The 22,688-nt window shown below is 36.1% G+C and overlaps 1 protein-coding gene across 7 annotated transcripts in view; it reads right to left on the bottom strand.

The window, feature by feature from the left end:
* MARCHF1 (membrane associated ring-CH-type finger 1) overlaps positions 1-22,688 on the bottom strand; it is a 271,229-nt gene that overhangs the window by 144,282 nt on the left and 104,259 nt on the right. For all 7 annotated transcript variants that reach the window (XM_054064369.1, XM_054064375.1, XM_054064371.1 and 4 more), the window contains exon 2: positions 13,994-14,072. The gene's annotated coding sequence lies outside the window, so the exon portion shown is untranslated. The remainder of the gene's footprint in view (positions 1-13,993; positions 14,073-22,688) is intronic.

Below are 22,688 nucleotides of genomic sequence, written 5' to 3'. Positions count from 1 at the left end.
AGGCATTTAACGGTGGTAATTCAGATGACGGGGGTGGGCAGGAGAAGGACAATAAAATTATTTTCTAAAGGAAAAGCACCTTTCAACATAAACAGGCAAATCATTGAAACTCTCTCTATGTATTACTCCAGATTACGAACCTTTAGTATTCATCCCCGATTAACAAAACTCTACCACAGATTTGAATCGTGTATTTCTTTGTGGTACCCATTTCTAAACAGTGCAAGATTAATTTGATTATACTTTTATCTTACCTCTACCTGGATGCTTTTCTTTGGAAGATAAGATTAAACATAATATGCTACTACATCTATCTGTTCTTTCAAACTTCAATTAAAAACAGAATTCTCTTCAGTACTACGTAAAAGGAATAAGTTTTATAGTGAACTCCTGTGCAATGTGAGGATACTACAAAAAGCACTCTACTCTATAATCACACCAGTACTTAAGCACTGGAAGAAAACTCCAACCTGAGATACAGTTACAGCTCCTTTAAGTTCCACTAAGTATTTCAGAATGCCAAGCTCCTCTGCACAGCATGCTTATCACAAACTTTTTATCATTTGCCCACATCAATAAAAAATAATCAGGAAAAAAGTTACAGATGTTCTCCAGTACACTTTCTGCAGTCATCCTTCCCAAGAATATTTTCAGACAAAAAATTTTCTTTCTTTTCTCACTGAAAAAGTGCATTCTTTGACAGAGTCAGAAGACGATATTAAGAGCCTAAACTTAACAAACGGTCATCAAGATTGAAGCAAGATTTACTACCCACCACCTTGTGCCAAAAAACTAACCAGCTTCTTCACATCAAATGCTCATAAAAAGTTTATCTTATTTTGTTATATTACCACATTAGCAATCCTCACATAACTTTTTACAGCAGAAGAGCTCTAAAATCCCCTAGGAATCTGCTGTGTACAATAACATTTTTTTAAATCCTTTAAAGCCTCTGATCAGTATATATTCACTAGGACAGAAAGGGAAAGGACAGAAGAGACAACTCTTACAATTGTTTTCTTCACGTGTGTTCAATACAGGGTAAAATTCATCATGTTTTCTAATAATAAATATTGTAAGCAGGAAATATATCTTCATTATCATTAAGGCACTCAGTATGGCAAAACCGGAAGCGGACAGAAGAAGCATCTGTCTGAAAGTAAACACTATATGCAAATACCAGACCATACTACACTAACTCCAGGTAATGTGTGTGGAAAACCTGTTTCTTCAATGCATAAAAATATTTGGTTTAGTAACTAGAGATTGCATCAGCAATGCCGTAAAATTGTTGAATATACTAGTGGAAAACTATTTGAAATTGCATAGGGAAATCCAACAGATCATTTGAAGTAAATATTTCTAAATAGCAAAAACAAAACAAAGAAATCAAAGACGTTATAAAGCAGCTGAAAAAATGGCGAAAAAAATGAAAAAAATAAACCTGGGGAAAATTAATCAAGGCTTTGGACAATATCACTATTAGACTATACCATGTCAATTTAATAGGTACATTATAAACACAATCTAGCTGCAAGGTTAAAAAAAGAACTCAAAATCAATAAAATCAGCCCTTTCTTAGGAGAGTATTTCTGAATTTGGCAGCTAAAGTTCTTTTAGCTTAGAAGTGCCTAAAACTGGGATTAGGCTTTGGATTTCATGAAGAGTCCAAGTTAAAAGCACCTGCTAAATTGCAAAGGTGATTTGGCACTAAATTCCTTGGAAAATCCACTATGAATGTATTTGAAAACTGTTTCCTTTTCACTTGCTGATGGCTTTAATCCACACTGAGTATCTTTGAAAGAGTTTCTTGATTTGTCCTTGGTTTTCTTCAAACAGAAGTCAGTGAAATTTTGATCTTGCCATACCAAAGACCCATTACATATCAAATGTGTTTCATGACAGCAAAGAGCCAATATTCAAGTATTTTTTAAATGGAAACTGTATATTTGCTAAAGTTAGCAAAATCTCTATTTTAGTCAAAAATTTTTGAGGAAATATTGTTAAACTTCTTCAGGAAAGGACGCATACATAACATTTCCATGTTTCCCAGGAAGATGAATCTCAAAGTACCTTGAACAAAGCCTGCATCTGTAAATATTCACAAAACCTAATGAAGCACATCCTATTTGGACTACCACTTATTCTAATACCATCCATTGATAAACACTTAGTAGATTCGGTATTTCAAGGATGATCTAACTTAAAATAACATTCTATCTCAAATAGATTTGGGTATTTTTCTAGTTGGCTCTAGCTTACCAATATTACTCAGCTGCCTATAAAAGGTATCTTATCACCTAAATCTCATGCCAGTCAGTGGCTTTTTCATGCTTAAACAGTAAACTTAAACCAAATTAAGTGAAAACTCGTAGCCCTCTTATCCCATTGAAACTTTCATTTCGGATAGAAAATGAAGTTAAAAATGACCCTTCACTAGATGACTTCCCCTCAATGATAGTGACACAACAGAGATTGAGATCTACAATAACAATAGAGTAAGAAGCATTTACCAGAAAGACTAAAAAGCTAATGACTACGGGACACAAAGCACTGAATGAAGCAGCTTTGCTCTGTCCTATTACCCAGCTAAGAATGAAACACTTTTCACAATCCTGAGATGTTGCTGTCCTGCTAGCTTAAAAAAGATATGAGATTGCGTCAACTAAGCTACAGCTATTAGTGGCACCAGGTCAAGAGTTTCACTACATTCATGACGCAAAGATAGAAATTTCCCTTTTTTCTGCATGTTGTGAAGTCCACTCCTGGATCCAATTAATAGCAAGTACAAACGTGGTTTTAGATCAAGCACCCTACAGTTGCAATTTTTGGAACTGTTTGCTTTCCAAGTGTTGAAATTCCTCACTATCCCCTGAGTGTACGTCCCTGGTGGTAGATGAGTAACAAAAAGCTGAGAAGGGCCCTCCTTTGAATTACACAGTTCAGCTTACTCAACACACAAGCTGACTATGAGTATGACGCACATATGAGTGTCTGCCTCCATATGCTGTCTGTTCAGTTATGATTTTCTTCAGTTAACCAATATTGACTATTTTTTCCAGCGAACTAACACTTTATTGCAACTTTCCTTGTAAGCTGCTTTTTAAGAAACATTCTTTCAACCACAGCACAAGGCATAAAGGATGGAGGAAAAAAAGCTATGTTTAAAGAAAATGCTCTAAGTGTAAAACTTTATTTTCAGCCCCTCTGGCTTTTATACATTTAGACAGTAGGTATTCCTCCTGTGTAAAGAATATTTCTTCATATGCACGTCCTATCTAGTAAATTAGAAACCTAGTCTTACTAAAATATGAAATTATAGGCAATATCAACATAAACAGACATGTTTTGTTAAAAATGACAAAAGGACAACAAATGCATTGATTTCAAATAATCTTTATAACCCTTCCCAACTCCCACTTCTTGCAATAATAACATTGCTTAATTTATGTCTGCAAATACCATCTTTTCTTTCATTCAGAGAACACAATCATGAAAGCAACAAAGCATGGGTATTAGCATACTTTTATTGCAATAAACAAGACAGACTATTGCTATGACTCGTTCTAACACAAACAAAGTAAGCATAAGTACAACTTAATATGGTCAAATCAAAGCTTTGTAAAACCAACAAAAGGAAGAGAGACTCAAGATTATGAATGGGCAAAAATTACGCTAAAACAATGTTGAGGAAAAAAAACCCAAAGCTATTTATATAATTGTTCTCTCAATTTTTTGAGGAAATTATCAGTTTCACACAGATAGTTGCCACAAGTTCAAAAATATTAACCATGACACTCCCACTTCATTAGTTTAACTTACACAGTATGGAATCTAAAAAAACTTCCACCTGCAGAAACACAGACAAAAAGGACAGATCATCTAATTGGAAGACAGGAATGACAAAGAACAAAAATTAATAAAGAAATGAAAGATACATACAAAAAGTAGAGGAAGAACTGTCAGGACAGAAATCAAGGGCCTATTAAATGAAACAGTAAGGAAGAAAATTCACAAACTGAAAAAAGCTAGAATTTTCATAAAGCATAAAAGTAGAGCAAAGAAGTCAGTTGCAGATTGTAGTCAAGGTCATAATGACATTAAGTATCAGAAGACAACTAGACATTTTGTTGAAATAAGAGTTCTAGGATACATTAAAAAATCGAGACTTATAAGCGCTAATAAAATAATACTTTTTAATTATTCCTGGTTATAAATACATGTCTCCAGATTGGTTCACATCTGCCTGCTTCAAAGTGTTTAACATGGCATCATTCCACTTTATAATAATATTAATTATTACAGCTGTACTGAAATGCATATCTGAGATATAATGAAATTAATACTTATGAAGCTACCATTGGAGATTGCTTTATGTGTACTATTAAAAAAATGCAAATGAGAGTAGTAGTCCAGGTAAAGAAAACGATGGCTTCCTTTTACACTTGTCTGTCCCATTATAATTCTCCTTATGCATAGATCTTCTCTATTTTGTATATTTAACTCCATTTAAACAGTATGATCTACTCAGGAAGAAAAATATCAAAAACATAATTTACAAGAAAATATACACGATGTCTTCCAAAACAAAAAATCTCAGTTACTCTCAGGTCAGAATTATTTGCTTTCATTTTTACTTTTGCTATCTTAAGAACTGAACTTCAGCTTTCAGCTTTTCTTTGTGACCAATCTAGTCACCTCTTGTCACCTTTCAGGAAATGTCATCATTATAGCATCTTATACAAAAATAGTTCCAGTACAACCCATTCATAATCCCACTGCCAAGTCAGAACTTCACAGCATCCTTTAAGCTATAACCCACAACTGTCACAGCTGTGTCCCTTCTCCATATCAGCAGACTTGGCTATTTTCCCTTCCCAGGGCTGTTCATGTTTGAGTAGATGGAAGCTAAGCACCCAATGATACACTCGTGACAGGAGATAGGAAACCAAGGCTATAAGGATCATTTAAGGATCCTCCTGCCTTCGAATATCAATTGAGCCAAACTGAATCATTATAGATAATTTAACCTACTACTTCAGCACGTGCAGTACTGTTGCCTTTTCAATCGAACATTTGAAATGGAAACCAACTTCACTTCAAAATGGAAGCGGTTGCAATCCTCTTCCTTTGACTGATACACACTAGGGGAAGAGTGAAAAAGTATATACATCTAACCTTACACACTTAAAGTATGTGGGGTCTACACTTCAAAGCAACTACTCTCCTCTATTAAGACAGATGTCTGGACAAAACTCATATTCAGTGAAATTAACACTAAATAGTCAATGTTATCTTAGCCTCAGGAATTAACTTTCTGGACATTTTACACAAAACAGTTTATCATTAGAAGTTTTCGCTTCATCAGGAAATCTTGAATGAATGCTGCAAAACGTTTCAGGAAGAGTACTTTCTAGCTTTATACAGAGACATATTTGTGTCATCTATCTAATTGTTGAGTTCAGTTCATTTGGTCGGAAGGCACCACCTGCAGGTAAAGAGTACTACCTTTAAACCTTAACTATCTGAAACTGTGGATATCATAGAATGAATCATAGAATGGTTTGGGTTGGAAGGGTCCTTTAAAGATGATCTAGTTCCAACCCTCCTGCCATGGGCAGGAACACTTTCCACTAGACCAGGTTGGCCAAAGCCCCTTCCAACTTGGCATTGAACACCTCTAGGGATGGGGCATACCATGACTCCACTGGACAAGCCACTCCAGTGCCTCACCACCCTCACAGTAAAAATAATTCTTCCTAATATCTAATCTAAATCTACCCACTTTCAGCTTAAAACGATTCCCCCTCATACTATCACTACACTCCCTGATAAAGAGTCCCTCTTCATGTGCAAGTGTGTTTCTTTCCATGGTCTGTGAAGGTAGTCTGCATGATCTTATATAAGCTGCAATTAAAGCAAATCTTTAAATCGATCTACAGCAGACAGACAGGTAAGGATTCATGTCACCATAACTTAAATTTTCAGTGTTCATTCTAAAAACTGCTAGAGTTAGCCCTCAGGACACTAAGCATTCCAGGTGACCGTTTAAGGTGTATAAGCTATTTGTGTACTACAGGACTTCACAATGGTCCCCAGCTGTCCCTTCATGAGATCCACTATTCCTCTCTTACCTACATACATGCTCTATGCCTTGCCAGGGAAGCCTCACATGGAAGTAGGAAAGCGTGGGGCTATAAACCAGCCACATGCTAAGCTAGAGGACAAGACAACCAAGGAACGTTGCAGGCTGTACCTGCTAGAAATTTTAGCCATATTTAAACTACAGTTTACAGTTATTACTATATATTTTAGCTATTTAAACACATAAATACCACCTATCAGCAATATTTTTCCAGTTTTAGCATCAATTACAAGATTATTGAACCTGGAAAGGCCCAGGATTGTACCTTCAACAGCTATACAATACTAGTAATGACAGGTGGCAACGATGCACAAAACCTTGTTTTCCCAGCATCTTCAATGCAGCACTGTATAATACATACTCTGTACACTGCCAGGCTAGTCAAGCAAAAAATCCACAAGCTGCTAATACTTAGTAGCTCCTAGTTAACAGAACGCTGCAGAGAGCAACACAGACAAGTTTTGCTTGCTTGCTTACTTTTAGATTATTGACTTCTTGCTGTGATTGATCACAAAATAGAAACATACAAATGAAACATATCAGTATTCCCACTGCCCTCCTGTCAGTTTGACAGTCATTCATGATGTCCTTCTTTAGTTTATTTTCTGCTTAAATAAGCTCTCTGCTTATAGTCATGGTCACTTTGAAACTATTCACAAAGCAAGAGCTGTATACAAATGATACATTAAAGCCTGAGGAGTGCAAAAGTCACACAAAAATCTAAAAATACAGGCAACCTAACAGAGATTACTGCATAGCTGAAAGGCAATGCTCTTAGAATACACGCATGATTTAACAAAACAATACAAATCTTACAGCTACATAGACCTAACATTAATGGAGAACTAGTTATTTTTGGAGCAAAAGCAACTATTGACATTATAAATCTGTTTTCTAGCTATTGATTTCGTTTGATTCATGCAATGTACGTTTACCTGAAATAGATCACAACAATAAATTGCAATCAAAATAATTACAGAATTATGAATTCACCTCTCCCATTCAAGTTTAGAGCCAAGAACCCATAATTTTTTTCTGAGGTGGCAGCAGACACGGAGAATCCTTAGACCATTCTCACATGAATCAGCACACAAATCAGTGCTTTCTTTAGTCCATTACACTAATGAATACTGATCATCTCTAACTTTGTGGAAGTATCAGAGGGCCACAATTATTACGATTCCTCTGACTGTATCAGTAGACCATGGCAAGAAGAATGCTGCAGAATGACATTTCCTGAGAAGTTCACTCAAACCTCCCTTCAGAGGAGGGAAATACAATGCGTGGTGACATATCCATTTCTAGGAAACATGAAAAAAGAAATTGTAAGTTGCTTCTCTATCAATATAAGGTTTCTCAGGAGTGTTCTGCTTTCAATGGGTCAGACAGTAACTCACACAGCTCCACAGAGGTGAATGTCTTTCTGTGGGCATTCTGGAGGTCCTGCTGCACATCTTGTGCCTCTATAATTGTAAAATCCCTCCATACCATGCCGATTATTGATACAGAAGCTGAATCTTTCATCTGTTGAGAAGCTGAAATACAGAGTTTTTTGCCTGAAGCCAGATACTACGAGATGCAGACATACAGCACTACAATACCATATCTCACCTAAAAATGCTGTACCTGTTTAGTGGTGCAAATTAAGCTAAAGAGACTCCTCTCTACACTTATTTCTAAGATCGTTATAACTCTTGCTTTAAAGTGTGTTCATCTTGTTTGCAGGACAAACAACTATTCGCAAACAGACACAACAGAAACAATTTTCTCTGTTTTTTAATCCCAGGTACCGTTTCCTCCAAAGGGACTAATTGCGGAGTACTATCCAACAAGTGTAAAAAGCAAGTGAAGTATAAGTGACAGGCTATATAACTGTACTCATTTCTTCCCTTTCCAGCTACTTTGATAGCATATTCAAGACAGTCACCTTACGAGTGAGAAATGCAAGCTCAGACTGAGGGAGGCTGTGAAGCCAAATCTTGTTGCATAATTTGGAAGCATATACTATAACCATACCATGGCAAATGAGGGAAATCAAAGCATCTATAATTCTTACCCACACATTCTGCAAACCTACACATAATTAACCAGAAACTTAATGATAAAAAAAGAATTCCAGAATTAACTAATGTTCTTCTTCACAACACTAAAAATAAACTAGTTGTCTTCCACTGAATTTGAAAAATTGACAACTCAAAAGTAAAAAATAAACACTATTAGTCAGCCTTTACTGTTTGTACCATTCTTTCCCTTCTCTCCCACTGGACTTCAAAATTTTTTTTATTCATCAAAATAGAGTTCTTCACCTTCAGCTCCTGAAAATTCATTGCAATCATTTTTCTTTTATTTGTGTCTTTTACTTATAGTTTTTCACCTTCAGCAAATCATAGTTATGTCCACATGAAAGGACATGAAAAGGCATGAAATTATACCTCAGCAAGGTAGCAAGACCGAGGACAGCTGTTGTATTTCTTAGTGCCATCAGTTCAGATTAATCAATTCATATTCCTCACTTTATTTTTAAAAAAATCTACATAAGTAATGAAGCAAAAGACAAAAGACTTTTGCAATAATTCTATTCTCTTCACTCTGCAAGACAGCTATGTCCTAGCTTATAATCAGGAAAATGCTACAATTAAACCTGTATTCCCCTGAATATATTCACAGAAGCCAAAACAAAAACATATGCCAGGTAACATATAAGATTAAAGTTCAAGTCTGAGTTTTGTTCACAAAGACAGAAGAAAGGCACAGGTGGAGCAGAGGAAGATTCATCCCCAGTGATCACTGAAACCTTAATTAGAGCTGTGCAAGACGCTCCTTGGAAATTAATGTGATCTAGGGTCTCAGAATCTTCTACAACAATAAAATCTGTGCTATTCTTCACCAGTTTCTATAATTTAAATTCTTCCTACTGATTTTGATAGTGTGTTTTTCAGTTTCCAACTGCGTTAGTTTCACCTTTTGCAATACTAGCACTGGTCTCTCATTAGGATCTCCAAATAAGTGACCCAATCCTGTATCCTCAATGGAATCAAAAGAAGGTGTTTCAAATCTTTTTTTCAGAGGGCATGAGAAGAATAGAGGTGAAAGCTAAGTGCTCTAGAGATCCAGCAAGGGAAGTATTCGGAGAAAATTATGAACACTTGTTGTAGTAGACCAGCAAACATGCCTTTCATAAAGAGGAATAATTTATTATTTCATCTGTGTAAACAGAACATTTGTGCTCTTAAAATTCTATCAAAATGAGTGGCTATCACATTTAGGAATTTTTGTACATATAGAAGTAGACTTCATACCTCTACTTATTTTACACAGAACATATTAAGAAACCTAATGTTTTGATCTTTCATAAGCATGGGACAGAAATGTTATTTTGATGGTGATTAGCTGAACACAGAACAATCCAGTTGTGGCAAAAAAAAAAAGAGGTAGAAAAATATTTGTTTTCTTTTTTTTTTCACCAGCTAACATTTATAGAATTAACACATTCAAACTCCCTTTTTAAGAAAAATATAATAATTACAAAACTGATCATAATGAAGTAACTGTCACTATGATCTACAAATCTCGATAACTAATATCATTACTTGTTAGTGTATTATGACAGCCAGTTTTACAATACTGATTGGTTTATTTGGAATACTACCAGATAAATTAAATGCGTAACAAAAATACTTTAATCAATATCACAATAAACAGTACGGAATTATTTCCAGCCAAAATACTTGAGACAATTAAGTTGGAACTATCTCATGGTTAAAAAAATATTAGATATCTCTCTCTTTTAGCCACCATTTCAATACAGGATTGGGGATGATGTGACTGAGAGCAGCCATGCAGAGAAGGACTTGGGGGTGCTGTTTGATGAGGGGCTCAACATGCGCCGGCAATGTGCACTTGCAACCCAGAAGGCCAACCGTATCCTGGGCTGCATCAAAAGAAGCGCGGCGAGCAGGTCAAGGGAGGTGATTCTGCCCCTCTATTCCTCTCTTGTGAGACCTTACCTGAAGTATAGTGTCCAGTTTCAGAATCCTCAACATAAGAAGGATATGGAACTGTTGGAACGGGTCCAGAGGAGGGCTACAAAGATGATCAGAGGGCTGGAGCACCTCCCATATGAGGACAGGCTGAGAGAGTTGGGCTTGTTCAGCCTGGAGAAGTCTCCAAGAAGACCTTATAGTGACCCTCCAGTACCTGAAAAGGGCCTACAAGAAAGCTGGGGAGTGACTTCTTACAAAGGCATGTAGTGATAGCAGTAGGGGGAATGGCTATAAATTGGAAAGGGGCAGATTCAGACTAGGCATAAGGAGGAAATTCTTCACAATGAGGATGGTGAGGCACTGGCCTCCACTTCCTTAACAAGAAGTGACTAGATCAAGCACTAAATATAGAGGCGTACAGGAGGACTTGAAATAAGCCAGTCCAGTCATCTGTGAAAATACAGAGTTGCTGCCATAGCTCATTAACGTATTGACAACCAATTCAAAAGTGAATTCAAAGAAAACAGAACCAGAATTGCTTGTCTACAGTTCTCCAAGTAAGATTTACTTGGTTAAATAAGGCATGTTATTCCTTCTGGTCTTCGTATAGTAGCAGTCAGAAGTTATTCCAAACAGATATGACTTCATTATTTATTTTATTAGGCCCTTATTAAACAATAATCAGTTTCTAGAACCTTTTCTCCTCCTCTTCTCAATATTTCTCTCTGAAGTATGCCACCAAACTAGGCAGACTTAATGATAAACAGTACATCCAATGCTTAGAAGTAATCTGTATTGACTGACGTCAATCTGAAAAAAACTGCTATTATGTTTATCTAATCAGTGCTTACAAGCTTCTTCCTGTTCAGATTATCCCATAAGAGTTCTCATCAGATATTGGCAATGATATCCTTAGCATTTTCAAATGCCTATAGTCAAAACTGCACACATAAACAAGAAATTAAGGTCCTGACAGCACTTCAATACAGATAATACTAAAGGCAAAAGTACATCCTCCTCTCAATAATGGCACTGCACATGATCCAGACACAGAAAAGAGTACAAAGTCAGCAAATTGGCAAGGTGATGGAGTAAAGCCTTTGCACACTGCTGCCAGGGCATCAGACAGCAAAACACCTCAAGCACAGATTAAAGATGCATACACGTCCACTAGTGGTAAGGACCAGTGACAGACCATTACATTTCAGGAGCAACAGGCTTAGGAAGAACAGGCTGAAGCCTGTACTTCCTGAAGAACAAGATAGTTACTTAGACCACTGGGATCTGTTTAAGGAGTATAGGCAGGTTTTTAGCTCACTGTAATTCTCCAGTTCCAGGGCTTCAAACCAAACTGCTTCTTCCTATAAGCGTGGTACCACATGAATGACTTTTACATCAAGTGCACAAGTATCTTCAATGCTGCTGTAAAACTAAAGCTATACCTAGAGCAGAATACTTTGTATAATAAGAAAAATTATGGCAATGAATTTTAGGACTGTGGCACCTTTGACATAATGTATTAATACCCATACTCCATTAGTATCACAGGTATGTTAACATTTGCTCATATTGCACACCAAAAGAGGCTCACTGGCACTTCAAAAGAAGCAGATACGGGATCAGTTCCTAGGCCAAGGGAAGAAGACATGCCTCCACGCTTGCGTATTGCCAGTTTTCTAACCAGGCTTCAAAACTGTCTATAACTATGCAGTAATAGACAACATCTTGGATCAGAAAAAACACCCATATTTTCTGCTATTTTGTCCTCATACAGAGTCACATTATAAAATCAGATGGAAACCAGCACATGGAAAAGGACTTCAAATAACACACGTATTGCCTGAGAGGCTACAAATATACTTCATAATGCTCAGTGTGTGATGCAGCTCTCAACATTTGCATCCTGTCAGACTTTTCTCCACGTTCTCATCTAAGAGTTTTCTAAATTAAGTCCATATTTTTTCAATAAATGTTCTTGTATCTTCAACAAATATAAATATCTACAACTGATAGACCCCCTACACTAACACAAATATATATACATATACATGTAAAATCCTTGCATTTCCCAGAAGGGCATGAAGAGAGGAACAAAGCAATTAAAAGAGAAGACGAAGTTGAAATAAATTAGCCAATTCTAATTCAATCTTACCTCTTTCCAGTTTGCTTGATGTTTTTAAGGTTATTGTTATGATATTGGATATCCACTTACCTGACTACTGCTAAGCAACTAAACCTACCAAATAATACTCAAAATCTGACAAATTCAGTTATTAAGGCAGCATTATCAGAGCAGCAGTATCTCTTCTTTCTTCCTTGACTAATCAGAAAAGTATCCTTGAAATATCCTGGAATATCCCCTCTAGATTCATTGATAAAACCAAAGGAAACACTTCATCATCTGAGTAATTTTAATATATTTAGAATAACACAGGGCAGTTGCTGAAGTTTTGCCAGTACTGTGTGAATATTAATAAAATGAAGACAATAATGTTCAGTTTTTACTTTACAAAATGAAGTGCAGAACTAAGATTCTAATCTCTAACAGCCTTTCTTGCATTTGCACTTAATTTATGGTTGTTTCAACATGTATCAAGTTATACCAGAGGAGTAAAGAAATACTAAGACAAAGAAATACTTTTTGGGGAAAATTAGAAATAAATATTAGAACATTTTCTGGCACTTCATAAAGAGCTTGAAGTGTGGAAGACTACAATTTGCAAGTTTTAATTTGTTTGAAAGTGATGCCAAACTTAATTACCTGTGCTGTCTAGATACATGAGTTGCCGCTATTTATAAATAGAATACTAAATAGGGAAAAAATCTGAAGTGATTATTTTTAAAGGATTAAATAGCTACTATCCATTTTAAAACAAGTTTTGTTAACATCTTCCCCTTACAGCTTTCAGGAACATACTAACTAGATGATATTTAATTAAAGTAAGATAAAGGAGGGAGAAAATTAATATACTGGCTAAATTCTAGCTTGTAAACTCCCAACCTCCCTCAAGACATACTTTTTAGGTGTATTTTCATATGATACCTAGATAGGCAGCTTTTCCTTTCCCTATCAAATAATTTATTTTCAAATTACAACTTTAATTGGAACTAAGAACAACTGAATTCTGTTCTCAGCTCTGCCACCAGCTATATGAATCTGCCAAAGTCAACAATAAGTCTAATGCTTCTGGTTCTTTGTTTAAAATGGTTCTTCTAATGTTTTTCTTGCACTGTGGCTAGGAGGAAAAGTCCATCTCTCCCACTTACCAAAGTATTTTGATGCAGACAATTAGACTCAAAACGAAAACCAAAGTTTAAATTCTTAACTGGGGTTCATTCTGTGATGTATGTAAAATTAAATTATTTCACTACAGCTCAAAGAAAATTTTTTGCAACAAATGGCTTAACTGTAAAGGGCACTGTGATTTGATAACACTGCAAAAGATGCCCAATCCAGAACAAGCCTGAGTCACAGCAGGCACCTGCACAATCTTTGCTGAAGAACTGTTCAGTGGAACAGTTTCATACTCTGATATAGGATTGGATGTTTTCTACCTTTCATTCACTTTTAAATAATTTCAGAAAAATAAGCTATTGCAGTTCAGCATGCATCACGGTGGATGTATAACATGCAATGACACGACAAAAATCTTGCTCATTGTATTCAAAACCTTAATAGAAGAGGAAACGTGTTTGTTTGCTCTTCACTAAAATATAGCAAGTTAATAATAGCAGGCATTAAACATAAGGCATTTAGTAGAGTTCTCTTCATAATCAAACTGCAAGTCAAAATGCCACCATAAACCATCTTCTCTCACTAATATGAATGTAATTTAACATTTAACTACAAAAAAGAAGAACTTACAGGTAAAGCAATCTTTTAGTAAGTTTCCGCTGTGACAGAGCTTCACATGGCCTTTCACATTAATTCCTGTGTTCATTTCCTAGAACAAACAGAAACAAGACACACGTGAAACCAGTTATATCACATTGAAATACTGTATACCAAAAGTAATAGACTCTAATCATATTATGAAGCAAGCTTTGGAAATTTTTTTCATGCCAGTGTCTTTCAAATGGTACAACCTAAAACAACACTTTTGGACTTGAAAGGTAGTCTTAAATAACCTTTTGTAAATCCTATACCAGATGCTGGTTCCCATTTACCTTTCTGTAGCCTGTCAGATTGATTTGAGGTTAATTAAAGATTAATCTTTTATCTCCTGGAGCACAGCAAAATCTTACATGATTTTCCCTTTATCAGTCACACTATTAGCAAAAAGCTTTTTTTGTAGCCAGATAACACATATGGCATTGGCAGAATATAATTCTAGAATAAATAAAGCTTAATAAACAAAAGTCAAAACACATGGAAAGACTGCTGCAGACCGTTAGCCTCTGCTGCACTGATGATGACATCAGGAGCAATCAGGAAAGCATCAAACATTGACAGCATTGCTGTGGGGCATGATGGGGAGGCATAAGGAGAGGTGTTAAGGCCATGGGATCTCAGGGAGTTTTCTCCTCAATACTTCCAGAAAGGTAGAAGGGTGTGAGAAGGAGTGAAGAGATGCCACAAGTCAATAGCTGTTTTGTGCAGATGGTGTAGGCAACAAGGTTTTAGGTTTTATACGATTACAGGATGCTCTACAAGGACAGAGGATTTTTCAGCAGAGATGGTATCCACCTAAGCATGAAAAACCATTTTTGTCAATGGAGTGGCCAATCCAGTAATGACAGTTTCAAACTAGGAATAACAGTGGCAGGAGAGGATGATGAGCAATTAAGTGAAGGATTGAAGGACCAGGTTGGCAAACAAAGAGTATGGAGCAACATGAAGAGGAGGACATTTGTAAGCAAAATAATAGGGCTGCAGGGGTCCCACCGCAGCTGTGTCCACATACATAGGGAAATGCCTACCAGGCAGAATTATGGGGAAAGCTATCCTATCTTTTCAGGGAAATGAGTGTACTTTTGTACCTCTCTAAAGAGCCTGCACACAGCATAGGAACAGGAGAAATTAAGAAGTCTGTGTGCAGTTGGAGAATTAGAACCCCAAGGGGATGACAAGGTATATGGGTAGGATAGCTCATACAAACATGAAAGGGAAGAGGAAGTGTTCCTACTGGCGTTATCTGCAGCTAAGGAAGACTATGAAAATTGGTGGCCTGCTGCTGAATGCTAATGGAGACGTGTCTCAAAGGATATGAGGAAGGCCAACACACAGAATTCCTTCTTCACTTCCGTCTTTACTGATAAAACCATGCCTCATCAAATGCAGATACTTCAAGACCAGTGGGAAAGCCTGAAGCAAGATATATTTCCCCTCAAGGGAGGAGGATCAAGTTAGGAAGCATTTAAATAAATTGGACACACAGATCCATGGGTGATAATGAAATGCACCCAAGGTGCTGAATGAGCTGGCTGACATCATTATGAGACCACTCAGTCACTGGAAGGTCATGAAAGATGACAGTGACAGGGGCTGGTGGAGAGGAAATTCTGAGGATGGAAGAATGTAAACATTGCCCCCACCTTTAAAAAGGGCAAGAAGGAGGATGCAAGAAAATGCTGGCCAGTCATAGTCTCACTTTGATCCCTGGTAAGGGAAAGGCAAAAATCCAGAAAACATGTTAAACACAAGAAGGACAGGAAGGTGTTTGGTAGCACTGAGCATGGATATGGGAATGGGAAACTGTATCTGACCCAGCCTGATAGCTTTTCACAATGAGAAGGTTGACACAATGGACAAGGACAGAATACGGAACCTTGCTTACATTTAATAATGCTTCTGTCACTGTCTTCCACTGTCTCCTCCCTGATAAACTGATGAAACACAAAATAGATATACGGAGATTGAGGGAATTGCCTTAACTGCTGGACTCAAAGGGTTGTGTATCAGTAGCATTAAATCCACCTGGAGACCAGTCATCAAAGGCACACTCCAGGTGTCAATACGAGAGAAAATACTAACAATTCAACAAAAACTTGGAAGGTGGAACAGAATAGCAAATTCACAGGTAATACAAAACTAAGAGAAGTAGTTGATACACCAGAGACTTGTGCTCCCATTCGGCAGGGCCGTGACAGGCTAAGAAATCAGCAATCTCATTGAATTCAACAAAGGGAACGCAAAGTCCTGCTATTATTCCTAGCATATAATCCCATATACATTTGCAGAAAAGGATCTGAGGGACAACAAGCTGGCCATGAGCCAGCAATGTGTCCTCACAGCAAAGAAGGCCCACAGCAACCTACAAAGACAAGAGAGACAGAGGCTTATGCAAGCAAGTCCAGCAAAAGGTTACAAAGGGCATTAAAGGACTAAGCCTCTCCTTATACACAAGATGCTCAAGAGACATGGGAGCCTTGAAAAGAGATGGCTCAGAGGGACCTTATCAATACATATAAATACGTGATGGGGGCAGAGCAAGGAAGGCAGAACATGACACTTCTCAGTGGTATCCAGGGAAAGGATAAGAGGCAATGGAAATAAATTAAATACAAGATATCCCATGTAAACATAATATTTTTTTTTCCTATGAGGATGGTCAACCAATGGCACAGATTGCCCAGATGGTTGCAGAGTCTCACCCTTGTACATATTCAAAGCCCAACTGGACTTAATCCTGGGCAATGTGCTTTAGGTGACCCTGTATGACTAAGGGACTGGACAATCTCCAGAGGTCCTTTGCAACCTCAATAATTCTGTGATTCTGTAAAGTGTTTTCTTTAACTGGTCTCTGCTTAAAGTAAATTGAAAAGAAGTTAAATTAATCACCCACGAAATCTCTTCCCCATGATGTGTGACAAAAAAAATAAAATACAATCAACCTCATTGTTCTTTAGCTAGTGTAAAAGCCATAAAAAGGTTATAGCTTAAAACTAGCAACATACAGTAACCCTAACCCTAATGAATATCAACGTGGTTTTTGGTCTCTCCAAGACTTTACAAACATAGATTAAAAGCAGTTGAAGAAATTCAGAAACTCTGTTTCAATTGTAGAAGCCGTAATATTTTCCCAGGAAAATTATTCCCAGGAATTATTATTCCTGCTTCTAACTCTCCTAGTTTTCCCTGAAAAAGCAGAATATACATAAATATATAACTTCAGGCAGATATTCACATGTGATATTTAAAATCGACTGTCAACAAATACATTAAATAGATGTATCTACTTGAAAACAAACAGACATTATTCTGAACCCTCAAAAAATTGTTAACATGCACTCTAAAAATGCAAATCAACTGCACAGTACTCAGTGGTATGGTATTTCATACTATATTGAAAACATCAACAGTTATGTGGGCATTCATGGGTTTACGACAGCATGACTCACAGAACTATTCCACTGCATGTGGAGAAATCAACCAATGGAGTAAGTTTTACAACTCATGAAGAACAGAAGCACAGATACATTGTAGATGAAAAGTGCAAAGAATTCTTTTTTACAATCAATATATTACTTAAGAAAAAAAAATCCTTTAGCAGTTAAATGATATATCTTCAAGAGAGCAGACTTAGCTTTTATTTTTCAAGAAGCTTTTTCTTTTTACAAGCTTGGAATTGATTAGTTGAAAAGATATGACTACAAATTGTATTTCTAGTTCTTTAACTACCTCTTTCCTTAGAGAAAAATTAACCACAAGATGCCTATTTTTATCCATTGCCAGGGAGAACAAACCATACATGTTAAACAAATATACAGTGGTTTTCTGTACATAGATACTCTTACAAAGGCATGTTGCACGTGTTTAGTCACATAGGTATCTTTTGTGTTCATGTTGCTAAGGAAACAAACATTTGTGCTAAATATGATTATAAAGACATTCTAGTTCTTAAACAGGGTGGGGTATGTCTCTTTTCTTCTTATAGTTTTATAAATCAAGGGAAAAAATGCTAGTGTATAAGGTTACAGAAGAGCTCTGGATAGCCAGCAGCATGTTAAGCTAACAAAATCATAACACCCGAAATAGATTTTTTTTTTCATTCCATACTGCTTGTGTACTTAGATGGAACTTTAGATGCTAGCCCAAAAGGTAGTAGATCATATTATGAAGTTAGAACATTACTGGTTTTGCATAACACAGAAGACAAGGCAGAAAAAAAAGGACATTTTCCCTGATTTGTTGAAAATTCAAAACCTAATGAAAACATTCACCACTGAACTACTCATATTCCATAGTTGTTTATCAGTGGTGTAAGATAAAATGCCAAGAATATATCCTATGTAAAAGAATACAAACCAAGTTTGCTATAAAGACTTGTGTTCTGAAAATTAAGCTATCAGTGTGCCCATTAAAAAAGGATGAATCAAAGAACGATGTTATATAGATTCGAGTTCATGTATTCCTGTGGTTTCACAGGACATTACACCATCTCTATTCAATACCTGTAACCGTTTTTTTTATATTGGTCCATCTGCTCTGCAAATGTTCTTGCAAAGCAGTTTCCCATGGCAACATCAACTATCATATAGTCCCAGTCTTCTGTTGAAGCACTTCTAACTGATCCACTCCTGAATTTCAAGTAACATCTTTTTCTGCAGTACTTCAGTAAATAACAAATAAATTGAGTACTTCACCAAACCAAAAGAAACACATGAATGAAAACCTCCAATAAGGAGATTTTATGTTATTTTACTGGCTTTATAATTCCATTTTTGTCAACGTGTTTATAGCTTTTACTTGTTAAAGTTGCGAAATCATTATGTTACACGTAACAAAACAAACTGCACAATACAAGTTTTACAGAATAACATTATGCTATGCTCGACAGTAAGTTTTGGAACGAAAAGTGCACCATGACTCCTTACTATGAGACAACAAGCTAGATAACATCACCTACAAATCATTAATAGCCCATCTAATTTTTTCATTCTCATATTTACAATGATCAAAGAAATATGAACAAGAGGAAAATTTCTCAATAGCTTTCCATACAAGATAAAAAATTAATTACAGTGATTTCCTGAAAGTAATTTGCATTTTACCTGAAAATCTACCTTGAGAACCTCCTCTCCCTATCTTAAGCAGCAGAAATGTACAACACTCATTTCTAGGTGAAGATCTTCTGAAAAAAAAAACCTATGAAAGTAGTCAAAGAAAAATAAAACTTAGTATTGTTTTAGTCTTGAGTGTGAAATTTTAACAGAAGCATTGTTCAAGCTTTCAGTTAAAGAACTGTCTTAAGTTATGAAAACTGGCCCCCTGAATTTCGAAGTCTGACATACACAGTTTAGATTTGTATTTTACATTTTTTGATCTATTTGTTCATCAAAACACAGCAGAAGCAGTTAGAAACAGGCCCTGTGGAGGTTTAAAAGGTAATTGGACCTTCTCGGTCATTTCTGCACCACCGTACCTTAGTTTGTAAGCATTTATAACCCGGAGTTAATTTAAGAAGTACTACATATTTATGCAATCTCTGATCCACAATAAATAGCATGATGATTTTCCCACAATATTTTTCTACCAGTGTCACCTCCTTTCCCCTATACATGTACTTAGGTTATTCTTGGGTATTCCCAGGCATTCTCTTCTGCCCAGGAAATTCTCTTCCGTCTTGGAATTTGGCCTAAATAGGCTTTACAGATTTTTCCAAGATGTTGGTCTGTATGGTGAAGTTCTGTACAATAATTCTGATGTTTTTAGGTAGCAGACTTCTTTGGGTGTCTTAGACATAACTGACGCTATTGTCTAACATAGGAAACGCGGCATTTCTATGGAGAACAGGACAGATCTACAATAGAAGGACAGCTCAGCTGGTCTGTTGCATGTGCAACAAGTCCAGTTAGCTTTACAAATATATGCATATGTTACTGGACAGCTAAATCCAAAATACAAATACAGAAACCCTCTGTCCGTAAATAAGCACATCAAGGATCTCTCTAGAAAGCCTCCTGTAAGCTCACCTGCAACCTTCCCAATGATTTTCTTCTACACCCCAGCTAAAGTACACTGCCTATAACTATCAGTAGACAGAACTTCTGTTTGTGGTGAAAAACAGATGCATCTTAGCATTACAATCTGAAAATTTTATTTTGTATTATTTTTAACAGGTCATTAAAATAGGCCCTTGAGTTGATCAGTGATATGCTTATCATTTCTAACATATTTTCTTTCTCAAGCAAAGGCAGGTAGGAGCACTTCTGCAATCAATCACTAAAGTGATACTAAAAACTGGTAATTAGATTCCTTAACTGTATGAACCTAACCACACGTGTTTTGTTATTCTTTACTATATACAAAACATTTGTCTTGATTATGTAGATTGTTTTATAAGAAAATCAAAGGTAAAAGCATTTCAGCCAAAACTACAGTAAAAGCTACAAAAAGTGCACTGCTACAAGTTTTCATCAGACTCCAATTACTCTGTTATTTGTCTATAGAAGAACTAGATTTCTACTAATTTTAATATGCCATAGTAAAAATATCAGTGATAAAATGATCAGTTAACAATCAATTACATTACATGCAATAGGAATACACGAAACAGAGTGGCTAAAAGTAGGGGACATTTTGAAAAACATTTTTGAAATACAGTACTTCAAAAGTAATGAATTAAACGAAAAATAAAACACAAATTCTTAAAGGACTAACATCCTGGTTTTTTTTCTGACAGTGTCTGAAAGACTATAAAGCTGTTAAATTATTAGAATCTATTCCAGAAATGGCTAAGCAGCCAGTACCGTATTCATTTATTCTTTGTCCTTTTAAGCTTTCAGGGTGCTGTGTAGCCATAGTAACTATGCCTTTTCTCTGTGAAATCCATTAGCTGGTTTCAATCTGGGATGTGGTACTACCATAAAATCAAAGCCAGAGATAAAAAAAAAAAAAAAAATCATGATTTTTAAAAATGATTACTGGTAACAAGCATTTCTTTTAAAAGCAATTTCTGCATATTTATGCTGTATACATAACAGCAAAAGAAACCAAAAGTTTAAAAGGACATTAAAAGATAAATTCAAAATTAATTTTAAAAGTTAGCTACCATCAGGAATGACAATACTATCTCAAATTATAGTTCAAAGCAAAACTGGCTCTTATTTGCATTAAGTCAGTGAGTGCTGCTGGCTGGTTGGCCATCAAAAAAACAGCACAAAAGATGAGCTTTCAACCTCATCATGTCACTTTCTGACAGCAGACTAAGGTGCAAGTGAGACCAGGATTTACACTGCATTTTGGACAAGCCCAAACAAAAGATGAAAAACACCTTTGTTCCTTCAGTATCTTTTGTGTGACAATACAGACAGATTACAAACAATCTGTTAAGTCTACACTGAAGAATTCTCTTGACAGGAAATGGAAAATCTTGGATTTATTCCTTAAGCATACCGAGGAAGGCAGGGATGTTCTTAATGGTTTGAACATTTTGACAAAATATTAGAGACCAGATTCAATTTTATCCAAAGCATTAAGATAAAGATGCAAAGCTTATTACTAAAGAAAAAAAACAAAAAACCCTTCATGATCAGCGATGATTGTGCAATGCCATTCACTCCAGCTATGGAACAAAGTACTTCTATCCATATTGACAATACAATCTGTGAATTATAATCTTAGGAAAGGAGATACAGGTACTTTCCTTCTTCCACCCAGTCATAGTGCTGCAAAGGTTCATAATGGAAAGCAACACTGATGGGACAAATCAAAAGAAATTAAACCCAGCTCAGCGAATAGGAACTACCTAGAGGTGAAGAAAAAACAAATCAGAAAAGCTGAAGGTCTGATACTATATAAATATGCGTAGGCACTCTCAAAAGTCTTGCAAGTGTTGCAAAATCCAATGAGAGCTTCTGCAAACACTACAACTTAGAATGACTTGAAAAACACCAGTTAAGACTCTGTTCCCACAGGCCTCACATCAAAACAGTGCACCCCATTCGCTCAGTACGTGCCTGTTTAAGCAACTTCACCATCTACTATGAATGTATTTTCAAAATTCACAAGCTACTGTTCTTCCCTTTTCTAACTGATCTTTTAATATTTTCTAATTTATATAACAAACCTAAAAGAGACACCAAAATTTTAAACCACACATTTTTATAGCTTCAGTTTCCACTGCATTAAAATCTAGGGGGTCAATACCTTTAAAGCCCTACAAATATTCCACAAGCTTCAACTTATGAGTGAACACAAGATAAACCTCTCTTTAAAATCTGTGGCACCAATTAAAATAAACTTGGAAGAGGACTAGTCATGGGACTTTTTATTGTCCTTGACGTTAGAATACAGAAAGAACCTCACACATATAGAACACATATATAATATTTTCATATAAGAAGCCTCTGTGAGAATGTTTCCTATGTCCAGGGATATTGCTTCTTTCACATAAACCTCTCTCCTCACCGTCCATTCAAATGCTCTGCAGTTGCCATAGTTACCATTTTACATGCCCATACTGTGAGTAATGACCTGACATTCAATAAATCCCCAAAGGCTTCAAGTTTGCAAAATATTTCAAGATTTGTGCAGAAATTTTGCCATGAAATTTCACTAAAAGATTGGCAGGCACCAAGACACATTCAATCAAATCTCTCTTTTTGAAGACTGGATA

This window comes from Cuculus canorus, chromosome 4, assembly GCF_017976375.1.
Source record: "Cuculus canorus isolate bCucCan1 chromosome 4, bCucCan1.pri, whole genome shotgun sequence".
NCBI classification, from domain to species: Eukaryota; Metazoa; Chordata; class Aves; order Cuculiformes; family Cuculidae; genus Cuculus; species Cuculus canorus.
This window is presented reverse-complemented; position numbering and strand designations above follow the sequence as displayed.